General features: G+C 39.3%; 1 long non-coding RNA gene across 3 annotated transcripts; it reads right to left on the bottom strand.

Annotated features, from left to right (window-relative positions):
• Positions 1-3,980: 3,980 nt before the first annotated feature.
• LOC118207116 lies at positions 3,981-8,782 on the bottom strand. 3 transcript variants are annotated; one of them, XR_004761308.1, is made up of 6 exons: positions 7,193-8,782; positions 6,730-6,858; positions 6,286-6,479; positions 5,674-5,818; positions 5,116-5,313; positions 3,981-5,026 (listed from the first exon to the last, which is right to left on the bottom strand). It is a non-coding gene; the product is annotated as an uncharacterized LOC118207116 (long non-coding RNA). The 3 variants fall into 3 exon arrangements; XR_004761307.1 differs by lacking the exon at positions 5,674-5,818 and having other exon boundaries at positions 7,193-8,779; XR_004761309.1 differs by lacking the exon at positions 5,674-5,818 and having other exon boundaries at positions 5,116-5,245; positions 7,193-8,779.
• Between the last annotated feature and the right edge of the window lie 6,103 nt (positions 8,783-14,885).

The raw sequence follows: 14,885 nt of genomic DNA, 5'->3' as shown, positions 1-14,885 counted from the left end.
ACAATTACTACATATGTACGCTCTGCAACTCCCCATTAAAACATTACATTTAAAATCATGACTCACTTATAATTATAACTACTACTACTGAACATGAGAAAAGCACATAAGTGCAATAGATTTCACACGTTACTTAACCCTCCACTTCAACAACAAATGCTTTATACCGACTGTTACCGACCAACCTTCACCTACATGCCCATTCTGCTAAAAACATATCGTTTCAACTACGCAATTTCATCATTTCTCCCAATTTCTCTCACACTGTTGTTATTTTCTCATATGCAAAGCCTGCTGGGACATATGCGTCTGCTCCTATTCTCCACTATCAAGTTTTCCGGTTCTAGCTTAGCAAAACAGCGAAGAGGATTCCTACCTGCAGATAAGCCTATCAAAATGCCTTATAAACCTTACAAACACTAAAAGTGCATCGCCACGAAATAACAGACAACGGAGCAGGACAGAAGGGTACACAAGTTGCTCTAATTCTACGGGCTTGCTCATTCTTTTGTCAATCAAGGCTCGTTGGATGGCTGTCAAATCCGTGAGTACATACACTGGCCATATTTCACCTGCGTTTCCGATGCGTTTACACTTATACGCCACCGCACGCTTTGTCACAGCCATATATATAGCAAACCGAAACTGCTAAACGGTACACGCTCATCAGACTGTACAAATTCACACAAGGATAGCCATAATCCACAACCGTTTCTTACAGGGTCACTTCACATTTCTCACTCTCATAATAAAACGCTTTGTAAAAAGAAATTATATCTCATAAAAAACACGTTTTCAACGTACAAAAATGCCAAGTTACTCACACAACTAAATTATTTTTTTCCGGTTTGACATCTTTACACTGAAATCAGACCTGGCTCTGCTCCACCAATACCCCTGGTTAATGCTCTGTGTAAAGACGGCTTTATTCCGATCATTATAATATATTGATGAACTTGATGGCAATGTAAATAATGGTAACATTAAGGCCAATTCAGATGAATGATTCGCAACGAGTTAGAACGTTTACAATCAGACGTCTTGGAATTTTGCAAGTTGCATCCAGTCTCGTAGCGAATCATTGATCTGAACCGACCTTTAGTTAGCTACATTGCAACATTGCAACAAGGTAGCATTGCATTCGAGAGACGTTTTGCGAGGTCGGTACCAGTCGGTAGCATTAGCTAGCGTTTTTTCTAATTGTTAGCTGACATTAAATCGTGTTAATTACATTAGCTAGCTAGCTAATGCAACGTTACCTGATATGAGAGATGGATACTGTGCGCAATGTTGTCTAAACTAATGTTGCCTTTCTTGACATGGTCCGGTAGCTAGCGTTAGCTGTGCAAATAGCTAGGCTATGTAATTTAGTAACGTTACATTGTCATCAAATGTAATACAAATCAGCATCATCTACATCAACAAATAATACGACCTCTCATGTTACACAAAAACTTTTTAGGGTTCCATACCCCCCCCGTTATTGTAACGCTAGCAGACACCGGAAAAAACAGTACACCGCTCACACACAAGTGAGTTGAAGAGCGAGCCTGTTGCGTTAGCTCCGTCTACCCTCTCTGGCGGACCAACCACTGATGGGTGATGGAAAACGCGTCACTAACTATGCACCGCTTGTGATTTTTTCCCGGGTATGTCGCCACAGACACCCAGTTCTTTAATCATAAATTATTATATTAATAATAATATTAATTAATATAATAATAGGCTCAATCACCATTGTGTTACCTAATTCGGCGATAGATAGTGACTTAACAGACATTTATTTTAATGAAAATCTTTGAGATTATTACTTTAAATCCGATTTTCTTAACACGTCCCAGCTTAGAGTCTGTACATCACAGACGACTCAAACGTGGCCCAGTTTCCTGGAGCATCTGGTGCATTCAGTACTTTAGCTTTAGACCTAGCTCCCAGAGGTCACTGAGGTCCACGCTGAGGACACTGGGGCCAGCTCATCAGCTGCAAGTTCCACGGGCCAGCGTTTTTCATTCATGCGAACACCTGCAACTACTAGGCCTAGTTCACCTGCACGGACTGCTTCAGCCACCCAAGAGCAAATTTGGCGAAAACATTTTAAAGGTAAGTCTTGTCTGTGTTTCCTTTGTTGTGATGATACTGATTTGTAGCAATTATTAGAATGACCGAAAATGAATAAAATTAAAAGTCAACTTCAGTGGGAGGTGTCAAGGTGAAGTGCACAGCATACAGTAGTTACTAGCATATAACGTTAATTATGGTTTCCATTAGGGAAACATCTGGTATGCGGATGGGGGTTGCCATTCTTTGACTTTTTCCATGTATGTGATAGTTGATATGTACTTATTGTACATAAAACATACAAACATTTTGAGTGGTCAATTTTTTCCCTGAATTAATTTAATTAATGATGATATACAAATACTTAAGACCATTAACCATTACTAACATTTGAAATGCCCTGTGTATCTTCACAATTATTTTAATATCATAATTGCTTCTACATCGGTGTACCTTGCTGAGGTGGTTGATGGGAGGTTGAGTCCCAGCAGAATGGTGGTGGTTCGGTTCTTAGAATGTGAGGCTACCCTTCAGGGGATTGTCAGGAAAGTACAAGATGCCATTGGCAATTATGACCCCATGGTATTAACTGATGCACAAGGGAATGCGATTTTAGAGTCGGAAGGAACAGTCATGTTGTTTTACAGTCAAGTCTTTACTTTGTTATTGAAAATTAGATGGCATGTGATTACTCTGCTGAACCAGCCACTTAAAACCTTTTTTCTCCCCCCACCCCAAAGGGTCACAGTACTGGAAACAAAATGCCAGAAAGATTCTTGCTTTACTAGAATGGGACTTCCAGGAGGTGCAGGGCACAAAGAGGAGGAAACTGAGGTAGACTTCAAAAATTATATTACTGTTATTTGTCCAAACAATAACTCTAAAGAGAATGCAAGAGGATAATAAAAAAAACCTGCTGGCATCTCCTAAAAACCAAGGCACCCTGTTTGCAGTCACAAAAGTTTATTATATACCTGCAAATGGAGTGCCTTGTTATTTATTTATTTTCATGGATATGCTACATGGTTTGTTTCTTGGATTATCCTTTGAGTTGTTGTGTGGACTATTTAAAAAACTGTTTTCCAATGAGCACCCGTTTGCCTACCCTTTGGCCAGCAGCGTTTCTATATTTACGGTGACCTCCATAATGTTTTGGACAAAGTAGCATTTTCTATTAATTTGGCTCTATACTCCAAAAGTTCAGTTGAAATCTAACAATTAAAATGAGGTTAAAGTACAGATTTTCAGCTTTTAATAGAGGGTATTGGATTCACCATTTAGAAATGATAACACTTTTTTTGCTTAGTCCCCCATTTCAGGCCACCTAAAACATTGTGGCATTAACATAATGTAAATTAGAGCCAAATGAAAACGAAATGCTTTTTTGTCCCATACATGAATGCAATTACAAAAGGAGTGAATTGTTTGAAAACAATGAATGGTCTCATCATTGCAATACCACCACCAGAAAAAAACAAAATCTCATATTTTTCCTTGTAGCACTCAAAGAGATGAAGACATATTGCAGGCATAGGAGAGGTCACTGAGAAAATAGAGGAGCTTGTACTGGCATCGCAGAGCCTACTGGCTGTCATAACAGCCATGAGAGAGCTCACCAATCTAGCTGCCACCCAAAGAGTAATCCTCACCGCTCCCCAGCTACAGACCGTCAAGGAAGGATTCAGCTGTGATTTGTATGAGTATGTATGCAATTTATAGTTATAAATTGTCCTATATCTAAAAATATTTTTTGATCCATTTCTTGCAGTGTATCCTAAAATGTGAGATGTCCACATTGTACATTTTAACATTTTTATATTCTACAACCAAGGTTAGCTGTTTCTTATCCACTAGTTAATTCAATTTACTGATGCAAACCTTTATGTAATGCTCATGGTGTAGTGATCCAATAACAAAGACAGTTTTAATTACATTAAATTTAATGTTAAAATAGAAAATAAACCATTCCACTGTCATCCAGCACATCTAGAACACTTAGGACGGACAGGGACACACATGCGAGTGTGCACACACACACACAGCAATTGACTAATTTTTCTCATTTAACTTCATTGAGGAGCCAATGTTCTTACAGTGCTGCAGAGGCATTATTGGCTGCAAAGCATGTGTGCAGCAGTGGCAGCAGACATCTGTGCACTGTGCAAAATGTAGAGGGAACACCTTAGGCGAAAATGTACTTCCAGTTATGGGTCTAACAGATGCATTTTCTGTTTTGAAATCCCTTTTTCCAGTGGAGTAATTTTTTTACATGTTTACTCACAAAAGGGCATGCTGTATTTGCAGTTAATTGTTTAATGAATGCAAAAGTTGGTGGGTACCTTCAGCTCTTTTGTCTGTGTAGTTAATTTATTTACATGTTCAGGCTGGAGGAAGTCAGATTGGCACACAGCATAGAAACAACTGTTAATAAGGAAGGTGAAAGTTTGCTCACTATTTTTGTGGAGACCGAAGAGTTCTCTTAATGTTTAGGAAACATAAACAAACCTGCCACCAAAGTGACTGAGAGTGCACACTTCTAGAGCACTCTGGGCCTGATATGGCTTCATGAAGAAACTCTGTGGCCTTTCCTAAACACACCTGTTGCCACCAGTCAATTGTTGTTGGTACCAATTTAAGTTCTGAAAGTTCAAATGGAGTATGTGGCTTTTCACACATTTCTTTGAGTTGTGGTTATGAGATAGAGCAAGGCCTCTTTGTATGGGGCAAAGTCATTGTTCACTGCTCTAGAAAACAAATCTGAAATATCTGGATATTTCTCTGCAAAAAGATTCTCAACTGTTAGCTTGTCCTGTTCAGTTGAAAAGGGATCAACTCCAAAAGTAGAATATGGTGTCGGATCCCAGTTGCTGGCTGTAGAGGGCTGATGCTTCAAGTGCAGGAGGCAACAGTTCCTGTGGAATTCTTGTAGGACACCCGGTGTCTGCCAACTCGTTTGGTGTCCCTTTTCCTGTGAAATAAAGAACATACTGTTGATCTCAAAACTGCAAAATGCCTGTTGTAATTATTTCAATATTTGCAGACACAAGTTCATTTTACCAGAAATCCTGTGAGAGTTCCATGACTTCACCACCCTCGTAATACCAATCTGGCACAATTGGCCAGTCAGGTTGGACACACAGTATCTCACAAGGCTGTCTTCCATGTCTAGCTCCTCTTGATCCACCAACTGCAGAAGGGCCGTTTTCAGTGGATAGTTGACACGGTTGTTGACCTCAGGCTACAGTCTGTGTGGTTCTGATTTTTGTTGTCATTCAGTTTGTTATGGTGAGATAATAAAAATGTATTAAATAAAAATATATTAACTGTCATCAGGTATGTAAAATGTAAAGTTTATGAACAAACTTTAGTGTGGTTGCTTCTGCAGTTGTTTAGTGTTTTGCTGTCACCAGATTAAAAAAAGATAACTAGCATCTGTTCTGAGCCAGGGTAAATATAAATGTTGAATAGCAATGTTTAGCTTAAAACCTGTAGGACTGCTAGTCCAAATTTAGACAAAGAAAATCACAATACATACATACATGCAAATACATTAATAATAATGAGTATGCAAAACAGGTGGTGTGTCGCTAAAGCAACCACACTACTGAAATGTACCCTAGTGGATGAAGTCTGTAAATAAGGCATTCTCTCCTGATTATAACGATGCGGTGACAGCATTTCCTGCATGAAGAGTGTAAAATAAAATTCCTTTTCCTGGATCTTCTCACACCTGGTCCTACCATAGGTAATTACTGCAGGTCTGGTGGATGAAAAAGTCTTTAATTTGTGCCACACTTATCACACTTAAATAATTTATTCTCAGCACAATGTTCTCTCTATGCTGCTATGATAAATCAGGAGGGATCCATGAAAGAGATCTTCTCTGAAAATTGTCATTGTAGTTACCCGCTACAAGTTAAATGTTAGTGTTCACCAGTTAGTGTTTTGTCACATATTTTATGAATGCAGTAGCCACAATGTGTACAATGTGCAGCTTAAAGGGATAGTCTGATTTGTTCAAGAACAGTATTTGTTGTCATTTTTGTAATTTGAAGCCATTCTTTTCACTGCTATGTCTGACAAAGGCACAATTTAAATTAATTGGTGTGTTTAAAGTCAGTAAAAAACAAAATGATCTCCGCAAATGACCAAAACAAAACAGTGACGGGACAGCCACTCTATCAAAGAAATCAGACTATCCCTTTAATGTCCACAATGTAATATTACCTGAAAACATCTTCATAGATGTAAAGGTTGTTTTTCATAGGCATTGTAGAATGTCCAACAATCTTTTTGCTGAAGCCATCGACAGCTAAAACATGGGTGGCCCCAAACATAGCCAGTTTTTCATTCTGGTCCATGTGAACCTTGTGACCCATATAGTCAGCTTGATACGGTATGTGGTTAAGGTTACGAGCACCCTTAAAGAGAAGGAAAAATATGAAACTATTTGATAGTCTGCAAAATCCTATTAGGTTATATGATCATAGGGTTACAATACAACTCTCTAACTTTTTAATCTGGTAACAGATAAATAATTGCAGCTAAACAACTGCTGAAGCTACCATACTTAAGTTTATTCATAAACTTTACATTCTAGTTACACATATATATTTAAAATGTTTGATGGCGTAAAATATCAATATATAAAAGGCAGACAGAATAACATACATGGCGTCTTGCTTCATGTTAGGGCTGATGCATAGTCCTCAGCACTGCTCCAATTCGTTTCTCTGAAGCATGCATTCCTTTCATGGCCAGATACCCCTTCATCATCTTTATCCCATATGTTGGTCCCGTCTAGAAAATATGAATTAAGTCAAAATGCAAAAGACACAAAAGGAACCTAACATTTCCAAATACCAAAATAATAATAGCTGGCATATATTTATCCCTAAATTAGTCAATCCCTGTGTGTATGTGTGTGTGTGTGTGTGTGTGTGTGTGTGTAGGGGGTTTGTGATTACTAATAGGAATTACTGTAGGTCTAGGTTATTTATTACCATGTGATCTATTAGCCATTTACTATTTACTAGCAAAAGGAGATACGGGACACTACACATTCCCTCTAACGCTCTCTCTCTCACACACGCGCACACACTAATCAAAGTAGGGAGGGGGAGATCCAGCTTACCTCGTTTATAGCTTTTGCCACCTCTAACTCCAAATGTTCGTTGGAGAGCCCACTCAAGCCTGAGCCATGTTCAGCGCAAAATCTCCTGACACTTCTTGCTGCAAAACCTGTAGCGTCTGATGTGACATATGCGCAGAGATTTCTGTAGATGACAGCCCTTGTTTCGCCATGGCTAAAATGCTGTCAGAATATGGTTCCAAAGCCATCGTAATTTTAGTTTACAGCGATCAAAAATTAGTTATTTATTCTGCAGGGATTCACTGTATATTTAGCTGCCTGTACACTGGCCATTTTTTTGGTTTTGGCGCTACCCTGACAACTTCCGGTTTTAGAATATTGTAATAAACCCTCCTAGAAGGGACCATAAATAATGTGTAGGCTGTCACCACCTTTTTACCGGTAAGGTCCGGATATATAGGAAGTTGAGAACACGCCACAAGGAATATGGAAAAATATAATAGACTGTATTGCTGGTCAAGGGCAAAACGGGGGGAAAACCCCACTGGGCGGCACGGATAGGCTACGGGACGGAGCAATTTACAGTCACTACGCACAGCCAAGTGCATTGTTAAACTTGTAAGAATGGTAATCATAGTCACTACACACAGTTGAAAACATTACACCCGTGGACGTGGCCACTATAGCCACTACACACAGCCAAGTGAAACTATTAAGCTTGTAAGAAGGGTAACCATAATCACACAGCAAAGTGAGAATAATACGTGAGAATGCACACTACGATCTTGTTATAGTAGGCTACCACCCCGCAGTCGGAAATAATCGGTAGGCTAGTAGTCTAGTAGCTACTCTCTTCCCAACCACCGACCGCCCCATGCAGTTTCCCTCCCGCACTGCCACTTATTAAGAGCACAAACAAACACAAGTAAAAACCCGGGACAGAAAAAGAACACAATTAGGCAGATTAAAACTTCCCGGCCAACACTGGAAGAGGCGACACCAGTTCGGTCCACGGCACTCCAGATTGGTCACATCCTCTGGTCACACCGCGCAAGTAGTGCGACCAGAACGATTGGCGAGGAGCGTACGGCGAAAGTCTGCTGCACACAAGTCGCAAACACAAGAATATGACCCCCGCAACCCCGCCTGCCTCTGCCCTCTATTTAAAGACTTGCCAGAGTCCACAACAGCACACGCAGGTGACAGTAACCAGGAAAATTAAAAATGCCTTGTATTTCAAATCAAACAACCATTCGTTTTTCATTTTTTCATTTCTGTTTCTGAAAGCAAAATAGAATGACCAAAAGATACACGGACCCCGATCCTATATCGGATTTATTTATGAATGTGGCCAAAACGGATATGAAAATATCCGATTCCATGTGCTTTTTCCTATTTACAGGTTCATAGTAGGCTAGCTACATATCCGATATGTGCCACGTGAAAAAAATCGGAATTGGGTCACTTTTACCAGGTGGTGTAAACGTAGCGTTCATCTGCTGCACATTTTCCCAAGAGGGATAGTTACCGTAACGAGTAATGTAGATCGCGTACTAAAAATATTAAGTGCAGATCGATTGACCGAGCCTTTTCAGAGTGCAGATGGTCTGACCGCAGGGTTTTACGGCACTTTTGAATGGGTTGTAGGGAAAGAAAAACAAATGTTTAAAAGGAGGTAACTCCAGTATATTTTCCACAGCAAACTTATGTAGTTAAAATCTTGAAAACAGAACGTAGCTACCCGCGTCTTCAAATGATTGTAGATGTTTTCCAAACTCGGTTCAGCGTCCGAGATTTCACTTGAAACAAACTGGTGAATAGAACGTTTCACCAATATTTCTGCGCTCCGTGGGAACTCAAGCCTCACGATGGGACGTTTAATCTGGGATGTGATCTTCTTTCTTACCGGTGAGTCTTATTTGTGCTCTCTAGACTATAGCCTCTCGACAGATAGTCGTGTTCAAACAGACGGATTATGTGTTATAATAGACTGATAGGGCACGTCTATGTATTGAATTAATACGTTAAAATAGAAACACAGTGAGGGATAGTTGGATGGCTTTCCTGGCGTGCTAAACGTTTTAAATAAAACGGTGAGTACCACTGTGTCCTTAGCCGAGCACTGGTCTTGGTTTTAATCAACCACAATGTGGACAAGCTGAATCGAGCTCGTTTAAAAGTAGTGAGCGTTCAGCTATGACACGCAATTATTTGCATGTCGTGCGTCAGGAGCAGCGTATTCTGATTCAAACTTTTATTTAGGCCGGCTTCATCAATTATTTATCGTAGTCATTGCAGAATTTATTTATTGATTTATGTATCTACTTTTTAGCCAGCCTGATGCGTGATCACGTTCAGTCCAGAAATTCTTGTTTTGATATGCTGCTGTGTAGTGCATTTACATGCTCAGTAAGACCATGTAGTACTTCGACCAGAGGTGGGCAAAGAGGGCCATATATGTTTCTGTTTTTCATTTCAACTTTTAGAGTTAATTATCCCTGAAATGTAAGCCAGCTGTCATTCTAGCTGCATTTCAAGTTAAAACCGAATTAATGGCTGCCAAATACCTTTTGTGTCCTTATATGAAACAGTCTGTGAACTAATGTGGGGCTACAAGTGAATCAGTGATGGTGTATACATCCAATTCACTTATTTAGCCAGAGTAATATATGGAGACAAAAATGTGCATACACACCAGCCCTCTACGTACGGAATTGCCCACCCTGACTTTGAAATTTGACATGAAATTTATTTGAATGTTGATGCTGCAAGGCTTTTATGGTCTTCAGGAAGAAGTGCACTTTCAAGTATGATGGCATAATACACAAAGAACAGCTCTGTATATTTCCCATTAAATTCCCTTCCTTAATTTCCTTAATGAAATGCAATTCCTGACAAACTAGTGGAGGGTTTGAAATTCCTTTCAGTGTCTACTCAAGAGAACAGCTGTTTCTTTTGTTGACTTGACATAGTAGATGATGGTAGGGATGTCCTGTTTCTCCCACAAATCACTACTAAAATTGTAGGAAATTGTCACTGTAATATGACTTCAGCTGGGAGACTACTCTAAGGTTTAGATCAAAGAAACATTAATGCAATACTGTACTAGCTAGCTAACAGCTACTGTCACCAACACACAGGGCCACAAATAGGGGGGAAACTGGGACGCATTGTCCCGGTCCCGGGCCTGAGAGGAGCCTCGGATGCAGGGTGCCACTGTTTTTAGTCTGTTATTAAATATATTTGGGGGCAATATATTTTGTCCTGGGCCTGAGAATTCATTGTGGCAGCCCTGCCTATACAATCACCGCTTGTGTAAGCTGTGAATTTGAAGATTTAATATGCATTTGCATAATGAGATTATTGTGGTATGTCTACTTTTTCAATTGAAATAATATATACATGCATGGGAACAAAGTTCAAATATGAGCCTGATAGAAAGAGCATCTGAAAAGAAATCAGAAGAGATATGCATGTTCAGGAATGAAAGGCAAGTTTACAAATTCAAAGAGTTCTGTTACATGGGAGTGTGAATGAGCTGTATTGTTTTCTATCTAGCTAGTGACTACCATTATCTAAACAATCCACACTTGTGTAATCTAGTCTAACCCATAACAAGTTATCCAGTTAGCTACCGTCTTTATTAAATTAATTTTGAATGTATTTACTTATTTCTTTCTGAATTAAAAAAATTGCAAATAATAATCAGCTTGGCCCAGCCTAAACCCAATTCTAGGTCATGAAATAAAACCATAACTGGCCCAAAAGTAAAGTCTCATCAGGTTAGGGTTGAGCCCGCATTAGGTTTAGCCCACATGTTTTGACAGTATAATTGAGCTGTCCTTACCTATGCCTTGCTGATGCCAGTCCTGGGAATTTTCGGAGGGTTCATATTGAATCTTGGATGTAATCTCATCACATCTTATCTCACTCGTCATTAATTAAAAATATTACATTGCTAGTTTTATTTTTAAAAAAGGGACAACCTGTTTTTAAAGATCAAATAGATGACAAGCCTGAATCGAGATGCTTTTGAATATCTCATTTGGCCAACTGTATAAAAAAAAAGAAATAAAAAAAAAAGAACTGAAACCTCTGCTACCTTGAATGGCATGAACAATGTTTTTTTAAATTTTTTAAAAGCATGGTCGTTTAAGACCAGTGTTTTCCCAAGAGGTTATGTAGGTTCCTTTCTTTCTAGATTATATCTACAGTTTACTCACAGGGACAGTACGAGTGTCATATTTTGATCTTTTCAGTATGGGGATAGGTTTGTATCAGTACTACTAGCAACCCGCTCATTTAGGTTGGAGTCTCTCTGCAGACCCATTTATCTATATACAGGGTTCGTACGGTCATGAAAAACCTGGAAAAGTCATTGAAATTTAAAATTTAAAATTTCCAGGCCCTGGAAAAGTTATGGAAAATAATATTTTTTGAAAAGTAATGGAAACACAGCTAAAGTTGCATCAAATATAATTACTAATTAATCCAATCATAAAAATAGTATGTATAGTAATAAAATGTAAATTGGCACGTAACCTACGCGGTATTTTGTCGACTCTTCAAGGAATTGCGTGTTATGTATTCAAACGACAAAGAGCTTCTCGTCACATTAATACCGCGAATTAAATCAGCCGCCAGTAAACTGCATCGGAGAAATTAGCTGTTTCACCCGGGTCGCTACACAAAACACTACGTTAACGTTTCAAAAAAATGCCATAATCGTTCGCTTCAACTGTTCAGCTTTAGATAACGCTAATAAATTGAACATAAACCTTTGTCTTCAGGTAACATTAGTTAACGCGTTAGCTCTCTGTGTCGCGTGACAGTGGAGTGCAGCGAAAGGGAGTGATTGAAGGCTAATATCAACCAATTTAAAATCAGCATTAAAGGTAAGAATGTCAAGCTTGCGATTGGTTAGAAGGGTCACCGTCAGCTCACAAGGCACATACTGAGTGTACTAACTAGCGAATGTACTGAGAAAGACGTTCGACTGGAAAAAGAAAGAAAAAAAAGGTCGCACCAGAACAATTATTTGCACTCGCACAAATGCTCCCAATTATATTTCGAGGTCGCACAGATTAAATTTCGGGAGCATGTGCGACCAAAATGGTCGCAATTTCGAGCCCTGTTTGAGACATTGACAAAACTATTATAGTTGTTAAACTACTCGAATTAAAATATGAGAGAATGTATCTAAGTGTGTCTGTCTGGTGTTTATTATTTTAGAGAGGCACCATATGTTTCAGATGCAGACCTAATTTCACTTAGTGTTACAATAAATTATTTTAAATCGTCCCGCTGAGATAAAGTCGTTTGTATCATTGGTGAAAAAGTGTATGAACCCTGTATATAGTATATAGATTTGTTAATGCAGCAGTCCATGTGGAATATATTTCAGCATGAATAATCTCAGAACAAATAATTGGTATACAAGGGCTTGTCTTTCACATCACTGCCCTCTGTTACAGTGGAGCCTAACTGCCATTGGAGGATTCTGTCCTTGCAGTGGGTGGGTACATAAAAGGATGCTGCATTCACATTTTCTCATCTCTGACCATCAGGAAATGTTGCTATCATGGAAGTATGTCCTCCCATTGTATGAGTACCATTGGCCTAGTTTAAACTAGAGGGCAGCCTGAATGGATTTTTCAAGGCCAGTTATGATGTTTAAGAAGGCAAGAAAGTCAGTGGATATATCGGTGGATATCTGTCAATTGTATTTATTTTTTTCCCCCAAGTTAATAAAGCTTAAATTACTAGCCATAAACTGCAGTTGAGAAATGAGAATTCATGCAAAATATTGTAAGTACATGGCTTTGGATTCCACCAAATGTAATTCTCTGTATTAATGGTGCCTTCTGTTAAGCAAATAAGTTTTTTAACAAATCAGTGTCAGTGACAATTACAGAGTTTGTGTAATCAAACTAATAGGACACCATAAACATTTGGGTAAATGAGGCAGCAATGGAAAGGTTGTATAAATTAACGTGAATGTCATTTTTTTAAGGACCCATACAAAAAATGGAGAGTAGTGAATTTGTCATGCTTACAGGGATTGGTATGCATATTTGAATAACTACCAATACTTTATTGAATGAAGACAAATCAGTAATAGTTAGCTTTCCTGCAATAAAATAAAATGGTCGTGACTCGTGATGGCTATTTGTCTAGACATAAACAATGATTTACAATACTACAACCATGACTTGTACATTGATTAAAAATAAAATTTAATTGGGTCTTTAGCATTTTATTCATTTCTTAGCTAGATATTTTTATTAAATCAAAATATTACTTTTAGATTAAGGGCAAAATGACAGTGCTTCCCACCTGAAGAATGACACAGGCTGTGTGATGACTCACAGCACATCATTCTTTATCTTTAAGTTTTGCAAGATTTCTCCATAGTCCATATGTGGCCCTAAGGGTTTGTTCACTCTGACACATAGGGAGGCAGTCAGATTTCCCCCCGTATCCCAATTTGCAGGTCTGTTTTGATCTGTTGGTAAAGAATTATTGATACATTTACAAAGGTATGTGGACAAATGAACACCACACTCATATGTACTTGTTGAACATCTCATTCCAAAACCATGAGCATTAATATGGGGGTGGACCCCCTTTGCTACTGTAACAGCCTCCACTCTTCTGGGAAGGCTTTCCTGTAGATTTTAGAACATGGCTGCAGGAATTTGCTTCCATTCATCCACAAGAGCATTAGTGAGGTTGGGCACTGATGTTGGGCGTAAGGCCTGGGTTACAGTCGGCATTCCAATTTATCCCAAAAGTGTTTGATGGGGTAGAAGTCAGGACCCTGTGCAGGCCAGTCAAGTTCATTATGGAATTTGCTTTGTGCATGGGGGCATTGTCACGCTGAAATGGAAAAGGGCCTTCCCCAGACTTTTGCCACAAAGTTGGAAGCACACAATTCTCTAGAATGTCATTGTATGCTGTAGCATTAAGATTTCCCTTCACTGGAACTAAGGGGCCTAGCCCAAACTATAAAAAACAGCCCCAGACCATTATTCCTCCTCCACACTGTTCGGTCCAGTACAGTTGGCACTGTATTCCACCAAAACCAGATGCACGCCCGTCAGACTGCCAGTGTGATGCCTGATTCATCTCTCCAGAAAATGCGATTCCAGTGATCCAGAGTCTAATGCCAGTGGGCTTTACACCACTCCAGCCGGTGCTTGGCATTGTGCATGGTGATCTTGGACTTATGTGCGGCTGCGAGATCATGGAAACCCATTTTGTGAAGCTCTTGACAAACAGTTTTGTATCAACGTTGTTTCCAGAGGTAATTTGGAACTCAGTAGTGAGTGTTGCTAGCGAGGACAGATCATTTTTACATGCTACATGCTTCAGCACTTGGCAGTCCCTTTCTGTGAGCTTATGTGGCCTACCGCTTCACAGCTGAGCTGTTGTTGCTCCTTAGTTTTCACTTCACAATAGTTGGCTGGGGCAACTCTAGCAGGGAAGAAATTTGACAAACTAACTTGTTGGAAAGGTGGTACTATCCTATGACAGTGCCACATTGAAAGTCACTGAGCTCTTCAGTACAACCCATTCTACTGCCAATGTTTGTCAATGGAGAATGCATGGCTGTATACTTGATTTTATGCACCTGTTAGCAATGGGTGCGGCTGAAATAGCCAAAACCAGATACTGATTTCCAACATTTCCAAATCAATATCTGGAGACCTGAGTAAGGGGTGTGTAGAAAATA

This window comes from Anguilla anguilla, chromosome 10 (genome assembly GCF_013347855.1).
Source record: "Anguilla anguilla isolate fAngAng1 chromosome 10, fAngAng1.pri, whole genome shotgun sequence".
Lineage (NCBI taxonomy): Eukaryota > Metazoa > Chordata > Actinopteri > Anguilliformes > Anguillidae > Anguilla > Anguilla anguilla.
Note: the sequence above shows the minus strand (reverse complement) of the source record. Positions and strands in the feature narration are given on the sequence as shown.